This window comes from Camellia sinensis, chromosome 4, assembly GCF_055761805.1.
Source record: "Camellia sinensis isolate YWXY chromosome 4, ASM5576180v1, whole genome shotgun sequence".
Lineage (NCBI taxonomy): Eukaryota > Viridiplantae > Streptophyta > Magnoliopsida > Ericales > Theaceae > Camellia > Camellia sinensis.
Window position 1 is genome coordinate 63,519,507 of NC_138964.1, and position 17,680 is coordinate 63,537,186.

General features: G+C 36.3%; 1 pseudogene; it reads left to right on the forward strand.

The window, feature by feature from the left end:
* Window positions 1-11,948: 11,948 nt before the first annotated feature.
* LOC145823803 (uncharacterized) lies at window positions 11,949-16,525 on the forward strand (annotated as a pseudogene).
* The last annotated feature ends 1,155 nt before the right edge of the window (window positions 16,526-17,680 follow it).

Genomic DNA, 17,680 nt, shown 5'->3' on the forward strand with positions numbered 1-17,680 from the left:
AGTTATTTCTAGACTGGAAATAAATATATCAACAATTTATTAGGTGAGTGATTTAAATCATCCAACTACACCATTTAATCTATGAATTCATCAATTTCATGAATTTAACCAAATTCCCCAATTCCCTTAAATTAATTTTACAAATTAATTAATTAATACAACTAGGGTTTTTCCCAAAATTATCAAAGTAACCCCAACATATCATTATACCAAAACTTAGAACAAAACTTATAAATTGGAGTAGGAAATCCCTACCTTGAAGATCACAACTAAAATAGAGAAGATGGAGATGATGACCCAAAATCCAAAGTGCTCCAAATCCTCTCTTTTTCAGATTAAAAGAAAGATCTCGTGAAGCTCTACCTTTCTTCCAAAGGAACTAGGGTAGAAGACCACAAGGAATAGATCAAATCTTAGAGAGAAGGTGAGAGTAGAGAGAGAAACTCTCAAATGGCGGTTTTTAAAGGTTAAGAAAGAAAAGGTAGGTCAAAAAGTGATCCAAAAAGTGAAATCACGGACTGATATAATCGACTCTACGCTCGAGCGTAGAAAGCCCCGCTCGAGCGTAAGACACAGAATCATGCTCGAGCGTGAAGAAAGCCGCTCGAGCGTCGATTGCACCCTTCCAGAAGTTTTGCAGGCGCTGCACCCGCTCGAGCGTCAAACTCCCCGCTCGAGCGGAGAAGCAACAACGAAGGGACCGCTCGAGCGTTAAAACTTCCGCTCGAGCGTGAAGGCCAAAATCTGGGCATCACCTATCGGCATCTAAAATCAACCAACCTGTAACAGACCCGTCCAACACAACCTATACTTCAAATACAAAGAGATTAAAGGACAACAGCAACCAATAAGTAATGACAGGATCCACGGAACCTAAATCCGGATACAATAATTTAAAGAGAAAAGACCGGGGTCGCTATAAAATATGCCCTAAAACTAACCATCGTAAGTGGTTAAGTAAAAGGGAGAAAGAAATGGGGGTTGGAAGACATGCATCACACACACGCATGCTTATTACAACATTATGCCCTCTCGATGAAGGGTCTGAATGAGTATGCTAAGTTTGCTACGCTAAGCCATTCTAACTAATCTAATAATCTAATTAGAATAATTATTACATAATCAAATTAAATAACTAGCTAACACTAAGCTAATTATTACAACACGTTAACTAATTAACAAATTAGCTAGTTTAATTACAAATTCAAAAGCTAACTAACAAGTAAAGCTAATTACAAATTACAAAGCCTTAGCTCAGTTCTAAGAGTTCGAAGATGCATGCTCGATCGCCTCGCTCGAAAATCCGTTACCATGCCTCATGTTGCCTCTGTTTGCACACTTCTGCACCTCTAAAAATTATGCCAACTTCTATGATGCTTCTGACTTGCCTTAGGAACCATCTGAGGGGTAATCGGCCGAAAGGTATGGCCGTCGGCCAAAGAATAATGGTCATCGACCAATTTTGATGGCCGATCGGCAGGAAATATGGCCGGTCGGCCATTGATTCCTGCAAACTCCCCTTTTTGCTGCAACAAAGCACAAACAGAGGCATGTCAATGTATTTGCAAGAAAATGTGTGTGGAACTACACCCCTCATCATGTCTAAGGCTTAAAGGTGTGTAGTGCTCGGCTCTTGAGCCATCAATCACGCATTTCGATGCATGATGGCCAAAGAGGCCGAGTTGCACAAATCAATATCACATGAATGCACAAAAGACACAAAAATGCCTTAACCTCTATCATGCTTGATCAAGAGGGTAGGCGATCGAGAAATGAGGCACGCTTCATCACTTCAAGTATGAAACGTCTCTTGTTTCTCGTGTTTGGGCTAACACCCTATCCAAACACAATGCAACACAAGTATGCCAAATACAATGTAATGTATGCAAGCAAACAACATGGCATGCAACAAACATGCAACAATGTCACGCAATGCAACTAGCATGCAATAACATGCAATGTACCAAGCAATGCAACAACATTTTATCTAATCAACATGCTAAACATCATGAACATGCAACAACATGCAAGTAACAATGTCATGCAACAATATGCAAACAACCATGCAATGGTAAGGGCCACATAATGCAATATTCAATGGACCAAAACAACCTCCAACAAGCCTCATGCCAATGCAATGGCCAAAACATGCTGAAAATGAAGTCCGAAAGTATATACAAGCATGCATACCAATTGGTTCATAAGCAAGGCATGAAGGCACCAACTCCCAAGCACATTGAAGGAGTGAGAAATGTGAGAGTATGGCAATGAAATAAGCTCTGAAATCATGTGAGGAATGATGCCAAATCATGCACATAATACAAGCATAACATGCTAGGAGGTTCAAAGCTTAAGGCTAGCCGAGGAACTTGTACCAAGGCCATATGAATCAAGCCCCAAAGAGCCAAGATGACTTATATCAGTCCCAAGGCAGGTCAAAACCATGCCAAAAACATGCTTAAACATAGCCGACACAAGCTATAGAATTGAAGGCATGAAGCATGGAGCATACTAGGCCAACAAAGAGGGTTACACTACACCTACCAAGACCAAGCATGACATGACTTTACCAACAAAAATCAGAGTTATATTATGGAAAAACAAGACCAAATACACACTGAAATGAAAGCTCACAAGCTTAAGCATGATGGCATACACAATGACTCATGTTCAAGGCATAAAGAACCAACCTTCCAAAGCATGGAAATAGTGACAAATGTGAACGCATGGCAATGCTATATGTTCTGAAATATCATGTTAAATGATGCCAAATCATGTACATGGTCCTAGCAATGCATGCTAGTGACTTGGAAACTCAAAGCTAACAAGCTAGAATGCACTATGGTTATACAAAACAAGTCATGCATGACCAAACAAAATACCAAACAAAGCTTAAGCATGGTAAAACAAGGCTAAAAGCTTCTTGGAGTTGAGCCAAAATCATGCTAGAATGATGGTCCAAGGCATGATGCATGCTAGGCTAGTGAATGGAAATGCACTACAAGTGCAAGGAGCATGCAAGGGGCTATCAAACCAACCTAAAACAGAGCTAAGGCATGGCAAAAAAACACCAAAAACATGCTGAGATATGGCCAAAACATGCTAGAAAGACATGCTCAACCATGAGGCATACAAGGCTAGTTTGTGAGGATTACACTACAAGTGTAAATAGCATGCAAGAGGTGAGTCCCCCAATCAAAATCCGAGTTATAACATGCCAAAATGACACCAAAAACCTATTTGAACTAAGCTAATTCAAACCACAAGAGCATGCTTCTTTGTAAGGCTAACAAGGCTAGCAACGAGGATTTACACTACAAGTGCATGAAGCATGCTACCAATGATCAAACAAGCCAAAAATAGAGTTATGGAAGGTCTAAAAAGTCACAAAAATGAGCCTAAACAAAGCCATAAAGAAGTAAAAACACATGCTCATTTGGTTGGCCATCAACACTAGCAAGCAAGACAAGAGGAGAGGGGACCACCCTCTCCTATTTTGAACCTCAAAACCACATTTTTACCACTAAAAATCCACTGGATTTCAGTGGTTAAAAGGCCAAACAAAGATGGTTTCAAAAGCTTAGGAAGTTGGCTCTAAAGGCTTTACAAGCCAAAGAGCAAAGGGAGAGACAACCCCCTAGCCAAACAAGGCATAAACCAACACTTTTAGGGCTGAAAAGTAGAGGAAAAACAGAGGTTTTTTTAGTTCAACACCACCCCCAAAACAGCTCCAAAACAATGGAAAAAGGGTGGTGAAGCAAGTGTGCAAAACAAATACAAAAGAGGAGAGTTATACCTCTTGATGCATAGCAGCAAAACAGCCTCTTTCTTGGCTCAAATGACCTTCCAACAGCCCAAAAATAAGCTCCAAGGGACCTCAGCCCATAGATATGCAACTTTGATGAAAGATGCCTTGGAAAACTAGTTGTATTTCTCTACTTCTATGCACTTCTATGCACCAAAGGGCAAGGGAGAGAGACTTTAGAGAGAGAGGCAGCGATTTTGCTCTGAAAATTTTGTAGAGAGAGAGGGAGTTTAGTGAGAGAAGCTCTTAAACTTGTTCAAGAAGTTCTAACCCTCCAAAAATATGAGATATAGATTCATATATAGCAATTTAAGATCTTTTGGTCGAAAATATCTGAGTTGGGACAGTTGGAGCTTGCTGGAAACAGCTGGAGGAGAAAATATCTTCAAAAAATTTGAGTTTGGGTCACTCTTGGCTGATCAGCCATCTTTGGTGCCGATCAGCTACTTGTGATGGCCAATCTGCTACTTTTTTGGCCGATCGGCCACAAAAGTCTGCTTTTTCAGGCCCGACTTCAAATGGGCATAACTCCTTTATATGGACTTTTGTTCAGGTCATTCTTGTGTCTAAATTGAATCCCCAGAAGTAAGCTTTCCAATGGTCACAGCCTTGCATGAAAATTCCAACTGTGCTAAGAGATATCCCTCTTTTAGTGAAGGATTCTCAGTTTCGGTCCAACCGGAATGATACCCAACTTCATCCAACCATATCTCTCCCATCCGGACTCGGCTTGAGGAGATTGTTGAATGAAAAATGAAGCCCCGAAAGTCTTCTTTCCAATGGTGGTGGCCTCATAGCTTAAGTCCAAGTATACAAAAGGATAGGCTCGATTTAGCGAGGACTGCTCGTCTTTCTCTTAACGATTCATACCCAACTTCTTCCTCAACTTGGTTTCTTCCTTTTTCGCTTCTTTTCTTCAACTTCAAACCCCTCAACAAGGTATTTTGAAATATTTTTCAAAGATTTCAACTCTCTTTCATTCATTTCCACTTTGTCTTTGCTCGGTTTACCGAAAAGCGTACCATTTAACAAAATGCGAGCCTCAGAGCAACGTAGAAACTTTATTTCAAAAATATTTTGAAAGAGAGGGTTTTAAGGTCTAAAAACCATTCAAAATAGCTTTGATCCAAAATGGGGTGTGCGGTTTGGATTTGACTCTCCTCTTGCTGAAGAAATCGAACCTTTGCTCTGTACATCTTTCACTACGAAGTAAATAATTAGTAATGCCCAAGTCTTAAGGACGGTAAAAAATGGGGTGTCTACAGATGGCAGAGGGTAAGCATGTAGACTTTGTGGTTAGTGATGATGGGTTGCTTAGATTCCGTATCCGAATTTGTATTCCTGTTGGTGGTGATTTGAGGAAGGAGATTATGAAAGAGGCACATAGTTCTAGTTACAACGTTCATCTTGGAAGCACTAAGATGTATCGGGATGTTCATGAACATTTTTGGTGGAATGGTATGAAGGGAGATATTGCAAAATTTGTGGCTTAGTGTTTGGTGTGTCAACAGGTTAAAGTAGAACATCAGAAACCCGTGGGGAAACTACAACCCTTACCTATACCAGAGTGGAAGTGGGATCATGTTACCATGGACTTCGTGTGCAGATTACCTCGTACTAATAGTAATCACGATGCAGTTTGGGTAGTTGTGGATAGATTAACCAAGTCAGCACATTTTATTGTAGTTCGAATGAACTATTCTCTAGCTTGATTTGCACAGTTGTATGTCAAGGAGAATGTTAGATTGCATGGTGCACCTGTGTCAATAGTGTCAGATCGAGACCCTCATTTTGTGTCTAAGTTTTGGGGTACATTACAGTCAGCTATCGGTACTCCGTTAAATTTTAGTTCAGCTTATCACCCTCAGACAGATGGGCAATCAGAGAGGACTATTCAAACCCTTGAGGATATGTTGAGGGCTTGTACTTTGGAGTGGAGAGGTAATTGGGATGATTATTTGCCGCTCATGGAGTTTGCGTATAATAATAGTTATCATTCTAGTTTGGGAGTAGCTCCTTATGAGGCTTTGTATGGGAGGAAGTGTAGGTCTCCTTTGTGTTGGTATGAGCTTGGTGAGAGGCAAATGTTGGGACCTGATTTGGTGGAAGATGCTACACAGAAAATTATAACCATCAGAGAGAGATTATTGACTGCTCAGAGTAGATAAAAAAGTTATGCTGATCATCGTAGGAGAGACTTAGAGTTTCATGTAGGGGATATGGTATTCTTGACAGTCTCACCATGGAAAGGAGTGATCAGGTTTGGAAAGAAAGGAAAGTTGAGTCCTATATACATTGGTCCATTTGAGGTATTGGAGAAGGTTGGTGAGGTTGCGTACCGTGTTACTCTACCTCCGAGGTTTGTAGGAGTGCATAATGTGTTTCACGTGTCTATACTAAGGAAATATGTGCACAGTCCGTCGCATGTGATAGATTATGAGCCGCTTCAGATTAGAGAGGATTTTTCGTATGAGGAGATGCTCGTTCAGATTTTGGATTCGAAAGAGAAAATGTTGCGAACAAAGGTCATTAAATTGGTTAAGGTATTGTGGCGTAATCATCTAGTTAAAGAGGTGACTTGGGAATGCGAGGATGAGATGCGCGAGAAGTATCCACATCTATTCTCATGATTTATTCAGGTTAGTTTCGAGAACGAAACTTTTCTTTTAAGGGTGGGGGGGGGGGAGAATGTGAGAACCTAAATATACAAATCAAGTAAATAATTAAATAATAATAATATTACAATCTCAAATATTTTGATGGTGAATCCTAAAGTGCAAATTAAATATTTGGAGGTCTTTTAATTAATTTTTAAACCTAAAATAAATTTATGGTGAAAGTCTGTAATTTAGAGATAAGATTTATTATTTAAATGAATAAATAAATTTAAGTGTCAAATTAGTAAGCATATTTTGATCTAATAATATTTATATTTTAATGGAGATAGAAATTAAAATAATATAAAGTGATAATAAATTATAGCCATTTGGTTAGATATATATATATATATATATATAAAGGAAAACAAAACCCTAATTCTTATGTTATTGTTCCCCACAACTTTCAGAGCAGCCGTGAGAGGTAAAGAGAGGGAGAGAGACATCTAGGTCTTTGGGTGAAAAGTGCTGAAAATTGTTGAGTTTTGTGGTGGCCATTGGCAAGGTAAATCCCTTATTTTTTTATTCCCTTACTATCTTTTTCTTCTTCTTGTGAGTTACTGCGTAGTTGATGGATCAAATTGGTGAAGTAGGTACATGTGCTAGGCATGGCTATGAAATATTTGGCTGATTGGGATAGTGTTTTGTGTATAAAGAATGGTGTAATTCTTAGTCCAAAAAAATTCTGTACAGAATCACAAACTTTAAAAATCAAGAAACCTTATAAAACAAATGAATTTTGAACTGAAATTTTTACAGTAGATCAATTACATATTGAATTGCATATCTGAATTTTTTTAATAATTTTTGGGAGTCAAAATCCATATAAACTGATGTGTTCAAATCTGTCCGGAAAACTGGTTTAAACAGTAAATTTGGGAGTGTTGTTCTCTTTGGGTATAAATCCAAAAATTATCAAATCAGCTTCATTAGAACCAGTTACAAGTCTAGTTTCGTACGTTTTTGGCCTTGCATTGATTGCTCATGTATACTAAGAGAACCATTAATTTCTTTAAAGTGCTGCAGAAAACAACCTGCTTAGATATAATTAATTGTAGATAATTATTTTGATAAGCAAATCAAGCGAAACCATTTGGGTTTGAAATTTAGGATATATTAGTTGATATCTGGAGGGTTTTAGAATTTTTTGAACAACGTGGAGTGGGTTTTTAATTTTCAAAGTTAGCGAATAGATTGGAAAAACTTGTTTAAAACCCTGTTTTATCTTAAAGTCACTTTTAATTAAGTTTCGATCGGAACCCATGTCTTGGGTGATTTTAGACCTTGAAGAACATGAACTTAGGTAATATTTAAGAGTAACAGTGAGTTTGGTTGAGCCGTGTTAGTGCGCTTTAGTTTGGGGTTACTTAGTTTATTATTCCTTTTAGTATGTTTGAATTAGCAGTGACGTCTAGTTTTAATACTTTGTTCAGGGCACTAGTTGGACTTTCATACTTTATTCGAGGATTATATTATTTTGTTTTCAGGTGAGTAGTTTCATGCTACATATTTTTATAAATGTTCCCCTACCCTGAACTATTAAAAAATTAAATCGTTGTTTCAGGACTAAATTGTTTTGATAAATTATTATATTATCAATGGAATCAAATTATTTCTGAAACATGTGTGAACTTGGCATACTGTAAACTATTTGTTTTGGTCTCATGTTTATAATGATGAACTACCATGTTTTGCGAAACTGATGTGTATTGATTATTGGGACCATCTGTGTATTTAGTCCAGAGAAATTATTCCACTGTGTGTGGTGACTCTGGCCACTGGGGAATAGGTCCGGGTTGGGCCGTGATGCCTCTAGTGCTCAATGATTGTAAGGAAAAGACCTAGGTTAAGCTAGGTGACCTTCAATCGGATCGTCTTCGAGAAAAGGCCCGGGTTGCCACCCTGAGGATGACTCTTAGTTCGGTATTGGATCCAACGAGGCTTATAGCCTTAAGAACTGTGTGGCATATTACTTGTTATTTTCTTGGTACCCAGAAAATTATTGGTGTTCATGTTGTAATATGTTTTAAGTGAAAAATGTCGTTTATCATGTTCTTGAGAGACATGAGTATTTTAACTATTGAATTGTGGAACTTTCTTTTTGAAATAGATTATCCTTATCAAACTGTATGCCAATCTAGTTTTTGTGATATATATCTTATTTTGGAATTGAACCCTGTTTTCAAAACTGTATATACTATCCATGTTGCTACTCACTGAGCTATTAGCTGGCTTAGTTGTTTACCATTTCCAGGTGTTAGAAGGACTTAGACTGGACTTATGGCGTAGCGGGGACTCGTTTGCATGGACCTCTAGGACATTCATTTATTTTATTTTAGAGTGTTATGTTAAGTTTGTGCATATTTATTTATTTATTTATTTAAATTGGGGTTCATTTGGGATTATTTTGATATGTGGGCTGTTTATATTACATAAGTTTGGATGGTTTTGATTACGGTTGATTTTGCCGTTTATAATTGTGGCATGTCTGGATTGAGTTTTGGTTATTTATTTATTGGACTATTGTTTAGTTGTTCAACGTGATTATGGATTCATGTTTAGACTTATGTGTGCCTTGGGCTAAGGCCCTGTGGGCCACGACCGGTCATACCCGAGTTTGGGGGTGACAATTTCATTTGCCGCCAATAGGGACACAATGGCCTATTTTGACTACTGCGTAAGATTAGTTAGCACTCTATTTGGTGTGTTCCATGCATTAGGTGTTTGATGCTGCTTGATGATTGCTCAGTTAAGGTCTACATTTCCACACTCAATCACAACTGTGGTGTACTAAGATTTCCACATAAACATAGATCAACACAATCACATTTAATTGAACTATCCTCCGATTCATCCCTTAATCTCCTTTTGTTTTCATTTAAGAGCCCTAGCCTTGGTCCCACAAAATCCTCAATTAATAGATATTTGGGGGTCCTTGGATGCGTGTAGACCGGCGAGGAAATATAGTAGGCATCTCATCAGTAGATAGTTGGACATTCACTTGATTATCAAACTCCTTCCAGGATAATTTGCACTTGGTAGATTTGTTTTTTGATTTATGCTTGGCTAATTTGCTCGTCTTCAATGATAGCTTGATACCCCCTCTCTCTCTCTCTCTCTTTCTCTCTCTCTCTCTCTCCTCTTAATCATCATATGACAGCTCTGTAGCAGCGTTTTCATTGAGGCATTTTGTCGAACAGATAGAGGGCGACTCAGGACCAGCAAACAAAGCTTCTCACAGCTACAAAGGCGTTATCGGAGGAGAATAGGTGAGAAAGAGAGACAGATCACGAGAAGCAACAATGGAGTTGGGATTATGTAACGGCCTCAAAATATTACACAAATCAACCATTCATAAAGTCTATAAACATAGTAGAAATATTATATCTTCATTCATCAGAGTCTTCTTTACAAAAAGTATTGCGTACATTACATGTTCATAACTGATAACAAGTAAAAAAAATGCCCTATGAGCTTACAGGTTTCCAAGTCATCACTTGGTTACAACAAAAGAAGAGTTCTAACTCTTATGCATATAAAGCCCTCAGCTTGAAATTTTACATTAAACACCAAACAAAATATACAAAATGGAGCCTTCAACCCCTAAGCCTCCCAAGGTATGTCCTTGGAGGTGGCATGTCGCCTGTACCTGAAAATGGTATCCCAAGTAGGGTGAGCCAAAGCCTAGTAGAGATATGCTAAACAACATATGAGAATCAACTAAGACATAAGCATCGAATAAATGTGAGATATTCTTAACCATTACATATTCTTTTCAAGTTCATTCGACATAGATAACCGATGTAGATAACCAATATCTCAATTCATTTCCACTTATCCATTCTAGGTAAATTCATTAACCAAATTTATTATTATCAAACAACCAAAATGAGACTACAACTCAATGGTTCAGAATTCAATACATTCAATAATCCAACACTTCTATTTCTTTGCTATTTTACGGAACCACGTCCAAGTGAACCGGCACCCACAAATATATAAGATTTCGGGACTTTCACCTAAGACACTTTGGCCAACTTAATTATCAATGGAGTCCATCCCCTATCTCCTCCCAAACAATGGAGTACATCCCCTATCTCCTCCCAAAGAATAATACATATGCAATGTATTTAAACACTTTGTCATATACAATGACTAATCAAATCACATATTCAACAATGTAGTTAACCCGTCATATTCAATGACATAATTCATATGGCTAGTTTCAATTTACCTAGTCCTCATGCATTTTCTACAACAATCATAGCTATCCTTCATCGATATCCCAAAACAGATATTTCTAGACAGGTAAATAAATCTATCAACGGATAATTTATCAAACTTTCCATAGGTGAGTGATCTACCAATCCAACTACACCATTTAATCACAATTTCCTCTAATTTCATAATTCCCAAATCAATTTCATATTTCCACATTTATTTCACTATTTATACAAAATAGTTATTTAATTCAAATTAGAGCATTTTTACCCTTTAACATACATTGTTCCCAAGACCAAATTTCACCAATTATACCGAAGTAATAGCATGTTCAAGACCTCTCATACCCATAGGGAACCCAAAATAAAAACCCCTCTTTCAAACATTTCAAATCTCAAATCCTAACTTCACCCAAACTTCCCAAATCCCACTATTTGTACCAAATGGCAAATATCAAGGTTAAAACTCATATTGGAGAATAGATTATCCCTACCTCAAGTGTAGAAACTCCAAGGAAAAGAAGAGAGAAACCCAAAGATGCTCCAAATCCCACCTTTTTCGGATCAAAAGGAAACCCACGCAATGCTTTAGCTTTTTAACAAAGGAAGTGAGGTGGAATGACCCTAGACATGGAGTGTTTGTAGAGAGAGAGTGTTTTAGAGAGAGGAGCTGCCGATCTAGGGTTCTGAAGAAGAGAGAAGGTTAAAAATGGTGTAATTCATCTCTGCTGGGAACTGATATATGCGAGGCTCGCTCAAGTGAAGGAGTTGTCGCTCAAGCGACCAGACTCAACAAGTGGCCTCGCTCGAGCACACAATGCGAAGCTTCAGGTCTGCCACCGACGCAGGCGCACGTTCGAGCGCAAGAGTGCTCTCTCGAGCGAAAGTTGCATCCAAGAAAGAAACCTGAGGACTCTCAATACTCGCTCGAGCGCAAAAACCCTCACTCGAGCAAAGAAGCAAATACCCAAGGCTCGCTCGACCGAAGAAGCCAAAACCTGGGCCGCAACCATTTGTAACAACTCACAACCAACCTGTTCCAAACTCACCCAACAAGTCCCAAAACTGAAATTCAAAGAATTAAAGGGAGGAAACAAGACAAGGACAACAACATACAACCACGAAACTCGAGTTCGGAACACAACAAAGGTCGGGGTAAAACCTAGATCGCTATAGATTGAGAGTGGTAGTGGACGATCTCGACTCAGAATTGGTGATTTGTATTGCGGTTACGCCTCTCACCAACAAAATTTCACTGAAAAAATCATGGGTGTTTTGAAAAGACCCCAATTGTGTTGCGGTGATGATTCGAGGGAAGAAATTGAAGGGGCTTCTTGCAATTCGATGAATTGTGTGAATGAAGATGTCAATTTTGGCTACCCAATTTGGGTTCATGGTTGTGTTGATTTGGAATCAATGGGGTTAGAACTAGAAAATATAGCTAGGGTTGTGCCAGGGAGAGTACTAGTGTTGAGGTTCTTTCCGTCTATGGATATGAAATTGATTGCCGTGGGAAACAAGTTTGGAAATGTTGGATTTTGGGATTTTAATGCTGAAAATGAGGATGGAGATGGGATTTATCTGTACTGCCCTTATCCATGGCTGGTTTCGGGGATTGTAGTTAAACCATTTTCCATTTCAAAGGTATTACTTTTGCAATTTATTTAAAGTACATGTTTTTTGCCCTATGAAGAAGTAAATATAGCATATGTATGTGCAATTATCCCCTTTAATTCCTTCATTTTGCCACAACTAGTTCTTGTATCTCATTTGTTGGTAGTGACATGACTTAACTCGGCTTGTGCATTTCTCTATTTGTATATCAATGTGTATGTAGGTATATACTAGTTGCTATGATGGATTTATCCGATTGATGGATGTCGAGAAAGAAATATTTGATCTGGTTTATTCCACCGATCATGCTATATTTTCTATTTCTCAACGAACAAATGATGCAACGTCCTTGTATTTTAGCGAGGGTCATGGAGTTCTCAATATGTGGGATGAGAGGGAAGGAAAATCTTTAGCTTCGTGGATTTTGCATGAAGATAGAATCAACACTATAGATTTCAATTCAGAAAACACTGACATCATGGCAACGAGCTCCACAGACGGAATTGCTTGCATTTGGGATTTGAGAAATATTGATGCAAATAAGCCGAAATGTTTGAAGACGGTTAACCATAAAAGGGCTGTGCATTCTGCTTACTTTTCACCATCTGGAAGCTATCTAGCCACAACAAGGTATGTAACGTTTTTGGGACTGGTTATGTTGTTTGTGGCTCTCAGTAAGTATCTTGATAGAAATGATGTGAGACTGAGCAATATATTCTATATTTTCTTTTTGTGGGATATTGACTATAGTGATTAGGTGCAACAATCTGGATCATTGCAACGTTGTGAAGTGAAAATAATATTTAATTGCTTCTCCGATCAATTTATATATATATATATATATATAAAGCAATAGAATTGTTAAGCATCTAATAAATTATGTCTTTTAAAATTACAAGTTACAATTGTCTCCAAATATTAAATAATACAAAATAACACCAAAAATTCTGTAATCAATGATTAATCTAATTATCCGAAATTGTATTGGCTTTCATTCCAAATCAACAAACAAATTCATTGATGGGATAAGCTCGACAGCTCAGTAAGTCACCAACTACCACTGCTAGTTGGAGATCAAGTAGCAGAAAATAATCAAAAAGGAAGAAATATATTTTTTTGATGAATGAAATGATTTACTTGCGAGGTAGATCAATGGCTGAATGAACAACGTAACAATATATCTTATTAAAGAAGACAATAAAATATTCCAATTATAGAGTCAAATTTATTTGTTGAAAGCAATGGTTCGATGTCCAATGGTATGATAATTCAATCATTAGAACTCAAGTCTTAGCAACTACAACCACATTAGCCGATAACAAAGCCCAGAACCACACATAGTCCTGTGGTAAAGTTCCAGAAGAAACTAGTTTGCCAACTTTTAATCCTCATTGTCTAGAGTCCAGATCATAGTAAGACAAGACTCAAGTACTAAATTTTGTACATGAACTTGCTTACTTTGAAGTACAAAACATTTTGATATCCTTCACATAAATATTTTGATACAAGTAATAACAATAATTAAATAATATCACTCAGAATTATTTCATACTTGATCCATATTTTAACAATACACATGAAAAACACAAAGAAGCACTTTTCAGGTAGAACATTGAGGCTGAAACACTAACAGTGGTATCACTTAACTCAAGTGCTAAAAGAATCCCAAAACTAACTTCAAAATACCACGATCTGCTTCAATCTCATAGTCCTGATAAATATAACAACACATAAATAATTATGGAAGGATTACACTCCAGTGTAATTATTAATATTCATAAACTTGACTACTAATCTATAATTATTTTTTTAAATTTACGCTGATATATAATTTCCTCAATAATTATTAAAGAAAACATTACCTAATGCGTGTTCATGCAATAATCTAAGTCTAGGATTGTTCATTGTCTACAACAGTCATTCTATTCTATCTACTTCAGGTCTTGGAAATGTCCTTAACCCATACCCACTTATAATAATCCAATTCCCTTTGCTGATTAATATTAATGCCCTTACACTCACCAGTTTGGTTAAGCAATTTCGTTCATAAGTTCCTTTTTCTTTTTTTCTTTCTTTCCAACCAGCCATATATACATGCAAGTGATATGAATCCCACACAACACACCTTCGCTCCTTTCTTCTTGCACCGACCCAACCAAGGTACAAATGTTGCCATGCTCTGCTACCTCAGGCACTTCTCACGGGTTAATTGCCAAAAACTACCCAAACATCATACATAATCCGTGGGTTCTAGCCAAACCCTAAAGAAATTTAGCCCCAAATTGAAATACAATAAATAATAGAAAGGATGAGAGGTTGTACTAGAGTTCTTACCTTAAAGAATAAATAGATTAACCTAGTACCAAGAATTGATTCTTCAACCTCTTTTGTTGGAACCCTCAAGAGATCCCCTTCTTTGGATTTTTTGAGAATAACTGTATAACCTAATGAGGTTATTAACCTAATTTGTTTAAAATTACAAAGTTAACCTCGCCATATATTAGTTATATGCATGTCTTGGGTATTACATTAGGTTTTAATTCTACCACTTCTTTTGAGATCACAAATTAACACTCGAGAGAAAGCTGGTGATGATACTTTTAAGATGGTGTATAATTTTTGAAGGGGCTTCAGCTCAAATATTTTTCTATGTCAAGTATGTATACTCTGAATTTAAGTTAAGATGTTCACAATGTATTATTAAACTTTACTAAAAACCAAAAAAAAAAAAAAGAAAAAAAGAAAAGAGAAAAGAAAATTCATATTAGTGATCGTCACAACATGAGCTACAAATGTGTTGATACTTCTAATTGCACTTCGACTTATTTGCTCTTGGTTCTAGGTAGGTTTTCTCTTTCTATTTACCACCATTTTAATGGAGGTACTAATTAATTGCTAAGAACATATAGTTACTAGTCAACCCTTCCACTTTAGTCATAAAGTATTTGAGTTACCGATTCTTTTTTAGTATCTATAGATTATGTTACATGATCAAATCTTCTTTTCGTCAAAATAACTTGCATATCACTGTGGAAGTGGTCATAGGAATTTGTTACTTTGATGATCAGTTTGGTGGCTCACTCTTACTGATCTTTGAGGTTTCAATCTGTTCACAGTATTGATAACAATGTTGGCTTACTGATTGGAGCTAATTTTGAAGACATAACTATGATCAACCATAATAATAAGACAGACAGATGGATTTCTTCATTTAGGTATAGTTTTTTGTATGTTGTCATGCTGTTGTGATTAGGTCTGGAACAATCAACTCATTGTTCTTTGGTAAAACTGATTTACATTTGCGGGTGTTTTCTCATCTAAACTTAAACTGGATTTATGTGCTTTTGTAACTGATTCACTTTGCAAAATCTACCTTGACTCGGAACTTTTAGATTAGGCTCAGAATAGACATCCATGTATAGATTATATAATTAGATATGAATCATTCACATTTTTTTTTATGCTGGTTGTTCATAACCATTTCTATTTAGCCTTACATGTTTGTAATGAAAGAATAAAATGGAAAATGAATCATCATCCTACCCATGCAGATGTATATTATCTCCTATTTGTTCTCAATGTGTTCATGTTCCCACTTTTGTCATGTAGTTGTTAGAATTGACGGTTTGATTCATGATTCATGCATAGATGGATGCGACTCTATAGGTGAATCTATTTTGGAATAGAATTGACAATGGATCTTATGATTCACAATTCGATTAACACTACAATTCATATAATTCTTGAACTGTCGAGTTGGATTGATTTTGTATCCCTTTTTCCTTTTTGTGAAAATTTCAAAATACAAATTCTAAGAGTATTTAGTGTGAAAATAACCAATACTAGTGCATGATTTGTTGTTCTTTTGGTGATTAAAAGATTTAATAGGATAAATTAATCTCGACCTTTTGGATCTTCATTTTAATGCAAGAAATTTGTATATAAAACTTTGTATCTATCTAAGTAAGATGTTATTGATTGCTAATAGAGCTTCTTCTTTTGGTTGAAAAAGCAGAGCAATATGGGGTTGGGATGATTCATATCTCTTCATTGGTAATATGAAAAGAGGAGTTGATGCTATCTCCACGGCTAGAAGAGTATTTGTTGTGACTTTATAGAGCCCAAATTTGTCTGCAATTCCATGCTACTTTGATACACACCCTTACTAGATTGGGATGCTTGCAGGAGCCACAAGTGAAGGCTAGGTTTACACATGGACAACAACTTGAGCTTCTCTTTTCCAACCACCATTGTTGTACTTTAACTTAAAATTAACTTGATGAACAATCAATTCAGCTTATATGTATGCTACTTCATTTGGCAAGTTTTAAATACATTTATGGTTTTGCCTCCAACTCTTTCTTGCTCGGCCATTTCTGCAAAAACTGTATGTGAACCAATTTAGATTATTGCTTTGGCACCTATTCATTTCTAACTGAAAAACATTAATGAGGTGACCCTGTGTATTGCCATTCCAATATACCACATTAGCTAAATTATTCTATTTTTTAAAATTTATTACTTATAATCATTATGGGTTTTATATCATCACTTAAGGTGAGGCATACTATTATTGTTAATGTCTCTAAAGTTAGTTAACTCCATAAATTTGGAGTAATTTGCAGTGAAATTAGAGTGATTGTGCTGGCGGCGGGGAGGAGGGGGGGGAGGGGGGAGTAATGATTTTTGAAATTGCTAGATCTATTACCACAAAAAAATAGAATGAAGAAAGAAGAAAAAATTGGTAGATCCATACCGAATACCTCGTGTCCAACTTGAAATTTTTTAGAAGTTTAAGCAATATAAATTTTATTTTGGTTAAGGTATGAACAGTAATTTGAACAACCCAAATTCTATTATTAATAAATATAAAATATATAATAAAAATGAATTTAAGTCATTGTTGAATTTAATATATATATTTTTTGAACTAGATTGTTGAATTTAATATAATACTGCTTATTTTCTCACTGTTGAATTTAAGTCATTGTAGTGTAATTAATTCTATTGTTTGACATGTATAATTCAAATTAATTTTTTTCTTACATTTCATGTTTGAAATTTTACTGGTATTTTTTATTTTTTTATTTTTATGATGTGTAATGCATTGATTCAGAACAAGATAACTTTCTTATATCAAATTTGAACACTTCATACCTAATCCTAATTTTGTGATAAACTTGAGCTTTACAGTTGGACAATTCTTAGGCATGCCTTGCATATATGGTATGCAAGGCCTATATGAATCCTCATATATTTTTATTGTTTGGGATATATACATTTGTGTTAAAACTTCTACATTTTTGTGTCAAAATTTATACATTGTTGACTTGCTAAACAGGTCAACTTACAGGTAAATATATTGAAATAATATATTACATTAT